Genomic DNA, 10,346 nt, shown 5'->3' on the forward strand with positions numbered 1-10,346 from the left:
CGAACCCCAAGGATCTGAGCGAGGCGAGCTACTTTGCAGCAGAGGCAGACCAAGCGGCAGGTACAACGCGGGGTCGCACCCCGGCCGGCAGATAGAATCTCATGTGCGAGATCCCGGCTCCTGTTACTTTGCAAAGTGTGTGCGTTTGCTCCGGGTTTTAGCTGTGGGCCAAGTGCCCTCTGGCTTCTCGTCCGGGCTCCGTCCTCCATGCGCCTGGGCATCAGCGGGACTGTCTCAGGAGAGCAGCTGCCCCAGCCCAATCTCCGCCCAGCCGGGGAAGGAGCAGAGGCAGCCCGGAGAAAAGACTCCTTTGAGCGCCGGAGATGGCCGGAGCATCTTATTTGCATAGCCACAGTGCATTGCGTGCAGCGAAGCGAGTCCCTGGTCGAGGGGCTGGTTTTGCTCCCTGTGTCCCCGGTTTCGATGATCCAACTCGGGCTGCCAATCGGTTCAATTCCATTTCCTCTGAAAGCTCGCGGTGTAGCGGGCTGGGAGAGTCGTCACCCTGACTTTTGGGAGCGTAGGCGGTTGCCCCGGCAGCGCCTCTGCCACTTGTTCTACATACTCTGCTTTCTCTTCAGTTCGTATAAATCTTTTGCCTTTTACTAAAGATTTCCGTGGAGAGGAATGTTGATGAGTTTGTACCCAATTTTTTAAGGCTTTGCTTTGGCAAGGCTGTTGCCTGCTGTAAGAAAAACAGAAAAGTGCTCCCTGAGCTGGTGTCACTGGCTGGAGCTTTTCTATAGTATGAAAAAAGTATAGTAGGGGGCACCTGGCATTGGCTGATGTCAGCAGACAGGATACTGGGCTAGGTCTTTAACTTGGACGGGTAGCTGGGAAGACGGTCAATCAGACAGAACCCGTTCGACAAACCTTTTCATTTCCTTGTTATTGCCTGACTCCTTTAATTCTTTTTCTTTTCCTTATTTCCCAGCAGACCGACTAGCCACCAGATTTGGGTGCTAGCAGAGGGACCTGACGAGCTCCTTCTTTTGGGCAGCGTTGAACATGCCAGGGCACAGTCAGCTTCTGGATGCTCATCTGAATGTAACGCCTAGCTCTCACCTTTATTTCTGTTTCTTAGCACTTTTGGGCCATCCATCTTTGGTCTGACCCGTAGGATCCCTGCATTAGGAGAGATGGCTAATTAATGAGCCCATAAACCTTGGAAATCAAATGAAACCTGAAGTCCGTAGAAGACCTCGAAAGGCCCTTGGGGGGTGGAGTGCGAGCTGAGGAAGAGTTCCCTGCACAGCTTACCTCTCCATTCTCGTTTTCCTGTCCTGAGCGCAAAAGCCAGGAAGCAGCTCCGGGTAGGGAGGGGATACCATATGTGTGCAGTGGTTAGACAGGAAACAGCAAGGAACTGGACTCGTATGGAGTGAAACTGTAAGCATCTTCTGTATGCCTGATGACTGCAGGTTTGAGAGAGTTATGTGGGAAGTGGAGGCTTTCGGTGGGCTTTCAGAGGAAATGTAATGGAAAGGCAGCCGAAAGTGGAATCCCAGGTTTTTAAACAATCCTCCACTAACACACCAAACAGCTCAGGTCTAGTTACTCATTGAAAATTAGAATAAAGTTACAGCAAGATTTCATCATAAATGAAGTCAAACCCTAAAGATTTCAGAACACAACTGCTATAAGGAGCCACGATGGAAGCAATACAAAGTCAACCTTGTCTCAGAGAAAGGCAGTTAAACAATTTCTCTTTTTTAAAGCAGCATAATCTCCCCAAACGGAAGGGCACTGTTCCCGGAGAAGGGTCCTGGAGAGGGTTTTCCTCGTTGGTGCCGGCCATCCACCTCCCCGAAAGGCGGGAGCTAGGTCGACGGAAGAATTCTTCCGACCAAGGCGCGGACTGATGTAGCCGTGCCGATGACGTTCCCGTGCAGCCCAGGCCCGAGGGTCGGTGCGTGCTGAACAGTTAAGTCAAAACAGCTCCGTCCGTCAGAGGTGTGCAAAAGGGAAAACCCGCTGCTGGGCGACACGGCCACGCCGCCCTAACCCACAGCGTAGCTAAAGGGCATTCGGGGAGGCGGTGGGTGGGCCTCAAGCGACGGAAAGCCCTCCTCCAGCATGGGGTTGTGACAGCCTAGTCTCCGTAGCACAGACAGGGTGGCCACCAAGAGACAGGAACAGACAGCGAAAGCCAAAGCGGCCCCAGGGCAGGGGGCGAGGCTGCCTGTTGGACGAGGAGACCGGGTGGGACAGGCGTTTTGGACAGGCCGTCCTCCCGTCAAAAGAGGAAGAGCCCGAGAAGAAGGGCCAGGCAAGAAGCTACAAGCAGGGAAAGAAGCAGAGCAGGCAGGCAGCTCCCCTTAGAGCCAAGGAAGGCACCGGTCCAAGCCCCCCAAAAGCAGACTAGAGAGCAGATCAGCTGCAAAAGACTAGGGAAAGCCAAGAACACAGAGAGACCCAAGCAAAGTTTCAGAGCTGAGCTTTGCTTACAAGGAGGAACGTGTGACAAAGATACCTAGAAGTACAGGGCCTGTGGAAAAGAGCACTCCCAAAGACCCAGAATAACAGCTGTTTTCCTGAGAATCTGCTTTGTAGTGCACTAAGCCTAAACAGCCCACTATCGGTTGTCTGTTGTTCAAACCAATCACCAGGGGAGAGCGCGAACGCAGTCCCCCACTACCACAAATTATGCAGTCGAGTTTCCCGCATTTGGGGAAATCGCAGGGGTCAGCACACCCACAGTGCAATGGATGAGCCTCACCCTGGGAAAACCACCTTCGTGATCATGGTATCTCCCCTGCCAGGTAAGTATGAGTTCCTGCTGCCCGGCCGCCGCCCGCCCTCGCTCGCCCCGCACTTATAACACACGGGGCGGACCGCGCCCCACCGCCGGCCTCGCCCACACCGGCCCCACTGCCGACAGCTGCCCCGACCTGGCCCCCGGAGACCGTCCCTTCCCCACGCCGAGCTCCCGGTGCCAAAGTCGGGCCCTGCCTGGCAGCCTGCGTCCGCTCCCACGATGCTCTGCTCGCACACAGATCTGCATACCTGCTCACGCGGCTCCGCCCCTCCGCTCGGGCCCCTCCCCCTGCCCGCCCGGGCCGCCGCTCTTGCGTGCTCAGCTCTTTGAGCTCAGATGGGGTGTAGTGCTCAGATCGAGTGCGACAGACCTTAACTTTGCCATGTGAGGGTCATTCTAGCCCCATTACCTGGCTTGCTTATTTATACCTACGACTGTCTTTAACTGTTGTATGCGTGATGTACCCTCACTGCTTGCTGACTGTATCTTGAACTCACCCACAGTATACCCCACATTGGGGACATTGCACACTGTATAAGTTATGTGCTGTCCAATACCAAAGTACTAGCATCCCCCTATACTCTGTATGTCACCCCTGATGACCAGTAACTGATGTTACAAACTCTCTGTATTATCTATTCTTAAACATTTTCTAATAAACATTTAAAACTAAAATTGCCCTATACTCTGTATGTCACCCCCGATGACCAATATCTGACATTTCAACTCTCTGTATGGTTCATTTTCAAATATTTTCTAATAAACTTTTAAATCTTGGCCTATCCAAGTGCTTGGCCGTGATCAAGTGTCTTGATGTTTTTGGTCTTTTGGCCTCGAGATGAAAACCTTGTCTGTGTCTTGGGAACCTTGAGGTAAAAAATTATCTAGGTTGTAGCGGGTCCCGTCCCGGGAAGCCAGGCCATCAGAGAGACGACGTGGCCCACCTGCTGCTGGGGAAAGAGTGCAGCTTGCATTTCGCTTCTCTCTCGCTCTCTCCCCACCGGAAGTTGGTCCAATACAAGAATGACCTCCCCTGCCTTGTCTCACGTCAGTTTCTCCTCAGGGCAGAAGGTCGGGTGTTGTCAGCCACTCTCCAGAAACTGGACGGCCACTCGATCCCTTTTGTTACCTGCCAAGTGAGGCTGAGTGCACTGGCAGGCAGCGCCGTTTGAAGAAGTGGAAGATTGGACAAATGACCAGGGAGGAGTATAAAAATATTGCTCAGGCACGCAGGAGTGAAATCAGGAAGGGCAACTCACGCTTGGAGTTGCAGCTAGCAAGAGATGTTAAGAGTAACAACAAGAAGGGTTTCTTCAGGGAGGTTAGCAACAAGAAGAAAGTCAAGGAAAGTGTGGGCCCCTTACAGAATGAGGGAGGCGACCTAGTGACAGAGGATGTGGAAAAAGCTAATGTACTCAATGCTTCCCCACCCTCCCCCTTCGTGATTTTGTCTTCACGAACAAAATCAGCTCCCAGACTGCTGCTCTGGGCAGCACAGCATGGAGAGGAGGTGACCAGCCCTCTGTGGAGAAAGAAGTGCTTCGGGACTATTTAGAAAAGCTGGATGAGCACAAATCCATGGGGCCGGATGCGCTGCATCCGAGGGTGCTAAAGGAGTTGGCGGGTGTGATTGCAGAGCCACTGGTCATTATCTTTGAAAATTCATGGCCATTGGGGGAGGTCCCAAATGACTGGGAAAAGGCTAATGTAGTGCCCATCTTTAAAAGAGGGAAGAAAGAAGGAGGATCCGGGAACTACAGGCCAGTCAGCCTCACCTCAGTCCCTGGAAAAATCATGGAGCAGGTCCTCAAGGAATCAATTCTGAAGCACTTAGAGGAGAGGCAAGTGATCAGGAGCGGTCAGCATGGATTCAGCAAGGGCAAGTCACGCCTGACTAACCTAATTGCCTTCTGTGAGGAGAGAACTGGGTCTGTGGATGAGGGAAAAGCAATGGATGTGTTCTTCCTTGACTTTAGCAAAGTTTTTGATACGGTCTCCCACAGTATTCTTGTCGGCAAGTTCAAGAAGTTTGGGCTGGATGAATGGACTATAAGGTGGACTATAAGCTGGCTAGGTCCTCGGGCTCAACGGGTAGTGATCAATGGCTCCACGTCTAATTGGCAGCCGGTCTCAAGCGGCGTGCCGCAAGGCTCGGTCCTGGGGCCGGTTGTGTACAATATCTTCGTTAAGGATCTGGAGGATGGCGTGGACTGCACTCTCAGCAAGTTTGCAGATGACGCTAAACTGGGAGGAGCGGTCGATACGCTGGAGGGTACGGATAGGCTACAGAGGGACCTAGACAAATTGGAGGATTGGGCTGAAAGAAACCTGATGAGGTTCAACAAGGACAAGTGCCCAGTCCTGCCCTTAGGACGGAAGAATCCCGTGCACTGCTCCAGACTAGGGACCGAATGGCTAGGCAGCAGTTCTGCAGAACAGGACCTCGAGGTTACAGTGGAAGAGAAGCTGGATATGAGTCGACAGCGTGCCCTTGTTGCCAAGAAGGCTAACGGCATTTTGGACTGTATACATAGGGGCATTGCCAGCAGATCGAGGGATGTGGTCGTTCCCGTCTCTTCGACGTTGGTGAGGCCTCATCTGGATTACCGTGTCCGGTTTTGGGCCCCACACTGCAAGAAGGATGTGGAAAAACTGAAAAGAGTCCAGCATAGGGCAACAAAAGTGATTAGGGGGCTGGAAGACATGATTTATGAGGAGAGGCTGAGGACCTGGGATTGTTTAGTCTGCAGAAGAGAAGAATGAGGGGGGAGTTGATCGCTGCTTTCAACTACCTGAAAGGGGGTTCCAAAGAGGATGGATCTAGACTGTTCTCAGTGGCACCAGATGACAGAACGAGGAGCAATGGTCCCAAGTTGCGGTGGGAAGGTTTAGGTTGGATCTTAGGAAAACCCTTTTTCACTAGGAGGGTGGTGAAGCACTGGAATGGGTTCCCTAGGGAGGTGGTGGAATCTCCTTCCTGAGAGGTTTTTAAGGTCAGCCTTGACAAAGCCCTGGCTGGGATGATTTAGTTGGGGATTGGGTTGGACTAGATGACCTCCTGAGGTCCCTTCCAACCCTGATATTCCATGATTTGAAGCTGTTCCCGTGTATCAAGGTGAGCTGCAGCTCAGCGAACCCCAAGGATCTGAGCGAGGCGAGCTACTTTGCAGCAGAGGCAGACCAAGCGGCAGGTACAACGCGGGGTCGCACCCCGGCCGGCAGATAGAATCTCATGTGCAAGATCCCGGCTCCTGTTACTTTGCAAAGTGTGTGCGTTTGCTCCGGGTTTTAGCTGTGGGCCAAGTGCCCTCTGGCTTCTCGTCCGGGCTCCGTCCTCCATGCGCCTGGGCATCAGCGGGACTGTCTCAGGAGAGCAGCTGCCCCAGCCCAATCTCCGCCCAGCCGGGGAAGGAGCAGAGGCAGCCCGGAGAAAAGACTCCTTTGAGCGCCGGAGACGGCCGGAGCATCTTATTTGCATAGCCACAGTGCATTGCGTGCAGCGAAGCGAGTCCCTGGTCGAGGGGCTGGTTTTGCTCCCTGTGTCCCCGGTTTCGATGATCCAACTCGGGCTGCCAATCGGTTCAATTCCATTTCCTCTGAAAGCTCGCGGTGTAGCGGGCTGGGAGAGTCGTCACCCTGACTTTTGGGAGCGTAGGCGGTTGCCCCGGCAGCGCCTCTGCCACTTGTTCTACATACTCTGCTTTCTCTTCAGTTCGTATAAATCTTTCGCCTTTTCCTAAAGATTTCCGTGGAGAGGAATGTTGATGAGTTTGTACCCAATTTTTTAAGGCTTTGCTTTGGCAAGGCTGTTGCCTGCTATAAGAAAAACAGAAGAGTGCTCCCTGAGCTGGTGTCACTGGCTGGAGCTTTTCTATAGTATGAAAAAAGTATAGTAGGGGGCACCTGGCATTGGCTGCTGTCAGCAGACAGGATACTGGGCTAGGTCTTTAACTTGGACGGGTAGCTGGGAAGACGGTCAATCAGACAGAACCCGTTCGACAAACCTTTTCATTTCCTTGTTATTGCCTGACTCCTTTAATTCTTTTTCTTTTCCTTATTTCCCAGCAGACCGACTAGCCACCAGATTTGGGTGCTAGCAGAGGGACCTGACGAGCTCCTTCTTTTGGGCAGCGTTGAACATGCCAGGGCACAGTCAGCTTCTGGATGCTCATCTGAATGTAACGCCTAGCTCTCACCTTTATTTCTGTTTCTTAGCACTTTTGGGCCATCCATCTTTGGTCTGACCCGTAGGATCCCTGCATTAGGAGAGATGGCTAATTAATGAGCCCATAAACCTTGGAAATCAAATGAAACCTGAAGTCCGTAGAAGACCTCGAAAGGCCCTTGGGGGGTGGAGTGCGAGCTGAGGAAGAGTTCCCTGCACAGCTTACCTCTCCATTCTCGTTTTCCTGTCCTGAGCGCAAAAGCCAGGAAGCAGCTCCGGGTAGGGAGGGGATACCATATGTGTGCAGTGGTTAGACAGGAAACAGCAAGGAACTGGACTCGTATGGAGTGAAACTGTAAGCATCTTCTGTATGCCTGATGACTGCAGGTTTGAGAGAGTTATGTGGGAAGTGGAGGCTTTCGGTGGGCTTTCAGAGGAAATGTAATGGAAAGGCAGCCGAAAGTGGAATCCCAGGTTTTTAAACAATCCTCCACTAACACACCAAACAGCTCAGGTCTAGTTACTCATTGAAAATTAGAATAAAGTTACAGCAAGATTTCATCATAAATGAAGTCAAACCCTAAAGATTTCAGAACACAACTGCTATAAGGAGCCACGAGGGAAGCAATACAAAGTCAACCTTGTCTCAGAGAAAGGCAGTTAAACAATTTCTCTTTTTTAAAGCAGCATAATCTCCCCAAACGGAAGGGCACTGTTCCCGGAGAAGGGTCCTGGAGAGGGTTTTCCTCGTTGGTGCCGGCCATCCACCTCCCCGAAAGGCGGGAGCTAGGTCGACGGAAGAATTCTTCCGACCAAGGCGCGGACTGATGTAGCCGTGCCGATTTACGTTCCCCGTGCAGCCCAGGCCCGAGGGTCGGTGCGTGCTGAACAGTTAAGTCAAAACAGCTCCGTCCGTCAGAGGTGTGCAAAAGGGAAAACCCGCTGCTGGGCGACACGGCCACGCCGCCCTAACCCACAGCGTAGCTAAAGGGCATTCGGGGAGGCGGTGGGTGGGCCTCAAGCGACGGAAAGCCCTCCTCCAGCATGGGGTTGTGACAGCCTAGTCTCCGTAGCACAGACAGGGTGGCCACCAAGAGACAGGAACAGACAGCGAAAGCCAAAGCGGCCCCAGGGCAGGGGGCGAGGCTGCCTGTTGGACGAGGAGACCGGGTGGGACAGGCGTTTTGGACAGGCCGTCCTCCCGTCAAAAGAGGAAGAGCCCGAGAAGAAGGGCCAGGCAAGAAGCTACAAGCAGGGAAAGAAGCAGAGCAGGCAGGCAGCTCCCCTTAGAGCCAAGGAAGGCACCGGTTCAAGCCCCCCAAAAGCAGACTAGAGAGCAGATCAGCTGCAAAAGACTAGGGAAAGCCAAGAACACAGAGAGACCCAAGCAAAGTTTCAGAGCTGAGCTTTGCTTACAAGGAGGAACGTGTGACAAAGATACCTAGAAGTACAGGGCCTGTGGAAAAGAGCACTCCCAAAGACCCAGAATAACAGCTGTTTTCCTGAGAATCTGCTTTGCAGTGCACTAAGCCTAAACAGCCCACTATCGGTTGTCTGTTGTTCAAACCAATCACCAGGGGAGAGCGCGAACGCAGTCCCCCACTACCACAAATTATGCAGTCGAGTTTCCCGCATTTGGGAAATCGCAGGTCAGCACACCCGCAGTGCAATGGATGAGCCTCACCCTGGGAAAACCACCTTCGTGATCATGGTATCTCCTGCCAGGTAAGTATGAGTTCCTGCTGCCCGGCCGCCGCCCGCCTCGCTCACCCCGCACTTATAACACACGGGCGGACCGCCGCGCCCCACCGCCCGGCCTCGCCCACACCGGCCCCACTGCCGACAGCTGCCCCGACCTGGCCCCGGAGACCGTCCCTTCCCACGCCGAGCTCCCGGTGCCAAAGTCGGGCCCTGCCTGGCAGCCTGCGTCCGCTCCCACGATGCTCTGCTCGCACACAGATCTGCATACCTGCTCACGCGGCTCCGCCCCTCCGCTCAGGCCCCTCCCTGCCCGCCCGGGCCGCCGCTCTTGCGTGCTCAGCTCTTTGAGCTCAGATGGGGTGTAGTGCTCAGATCGAGTGCGACAGACCTTAACTTTGCCATGTGAGGGTCATTCTAGCCCCATTACCTGGCTTGCTTATTTATACCTACGACTGTCTTTAACTGTTGTATGCGTGATGTACCCTCACTGCTTGCTGACTGTATCTTGAACTCACCCACAGTATACCCCACATTGGGGACATTGCACACTGTATAAGTTATGTGCTGTCCAATACCAAAGTACTAGCATCCCCTATACTCTGTATGTCACCCTGATGACCAGTAACTGATGTTACAAACTCTCTGTATTATCTATTCTTAAACATTTTCTAATAAACATTTAAAACTAAAATTGCCCTATACTCTGTATGTCACCCCCGATGACCAATATCTGACATTTCAACTCTCTGTATGGTTCATTTTCAAATATTTTCTAATAAACTTTTAAATCTTGGCCTATCCAAGTGCTTGGCCGTGATCAAGTGTCTTGATGTTTTTGGTCTTTTGGCCTCGAGATGAAAACCTTGTCTGTGTCTTGGGAACCTTGAGGTAAAAAATTATCTAGGTTGTAGCGGGTCCCGTCCCGGGAAGCCAGGCCATCAGAGAGACGACGTGGCCCACCTGCTGCTGGGGAAAGAGTGCAGCTTGCATTTCGCTTCTCTCTCGCTCTCTCCCCACCGGAAGTTGGTCCAATACAAGAATGACCTCCCCTGCCTTGTCTCACGTCAGTTTCTCCTCAGGGCAGAAGGTCGGGTGTTGTCAGCCACTCTCCAGAAACTGGACGGCCACTCGATCCCTTTTGTTACCTGCCAAGTGAGGCTGAGTGCACTGGCAGGCAGCGCCGTTTGAAGAAGTGGAAGATTGGACAAATGACCAGGGAGGAGTATAAAAATATTGCTCAGGCACGCAGGAGTGAAATCAGGAAGGGCAACTCACGCTTGGAGTTGCAGCTAGCAAGAGATGTTAAGAGTAACAACAAGAAGGGTTTCTTCAGGGAGGTTAGCAACAAGAAGAAAGTCAAGGAAAGTGTGGGCCCCTTACAGAATGAGGGAGGCGACCTAGTGACAGAGGATGTGGAAAAAGCTAATGTACTCAATGCTTCCCCACCCTCCCCCTTCGTGATTTTGTCTTCACGAACAAAATCAGCTCCCAGACTGCTGCTCTGGGCAGCACAGCATGGAGAGGAGGTGACCAGCCCTCTGTGGAGAAAGAAGTGCTTCGGGACTATTTAGAAAAGCTGGATGAGCACAAATCCATGGGGCTGGATGCGCTGCATCCGAGGGTGCTAAAGGAGTTGGCGGGTGTGATTGCAGAGCCACTGGTCATTATCTTTGAAAATTCATGGCCATTGGGGGAGGTCCCAAATGACTGGGAAAAGGCTAA

At 52.7% G+C, this 10,346-nt stretch overlaps 4 non-coding genes across 4 annotated transcripts; 2 read left to right on the forward strand and 2 right to left on the reverse strand.

The window, feature by feature from the left end:
• The first annotated feature begins 561 nt into the window (after positions 1-561).
• On the forward strand, positions 562-677 carry LOC120375974. Its single transcript, XR_005586902.1, has one exon. It is a non-coding gene; the product is annotated as a U5 spliceosomal RNA (small nuclear RNA).
• A 1,929-nt stretch (positions 678-2,606) lies between these two features.
• On the reverse strand, positions 2,607-2,770 carry LOC120376133. The gene has a single exon (XR_005587042.1). It is a non-coding gene; the product is annotated as a U1 spliceosomal RNA (small nuclear RNA).
• Positions 2,771-6,450: 3,680 nt separating this feature from the next.
• Positions 6,451-6,566, forward strand: LOC120376026. The gene has a single exon (XR_005586951.1). It is a non-coding gene; the product is annotated as a U5 spliceosomal RNA (small nuclear RNA).
• Positions 6,567-8,497: 1,931 nt separating this feature from the next.
• On the reverse strand, positions 8,498-8,656 carry LOC120376267. The gene has a single exon (XR_005587168.1). It is a non-coding gene; the product is annotated as a U1 spliceosomal RNA (small nuclear RNA).
• Positions 8,657-10,346: the final 1,690 nt, after the last annotated feature.

Source organism: Mauremys reevesii, linkage group 12 (assembly GCF_016161935.1).
Source record: "Mauremys reevesii isolate NIE-2019 linkage group 12, ASM1616193v1, whole genome shotgun sequence".
Classification (NCBI taxonomy): Eukaryota; Metazoa; Chordata; order Testudines; family Geoemydidae; genus Mauremys; species Mauremys reevesii.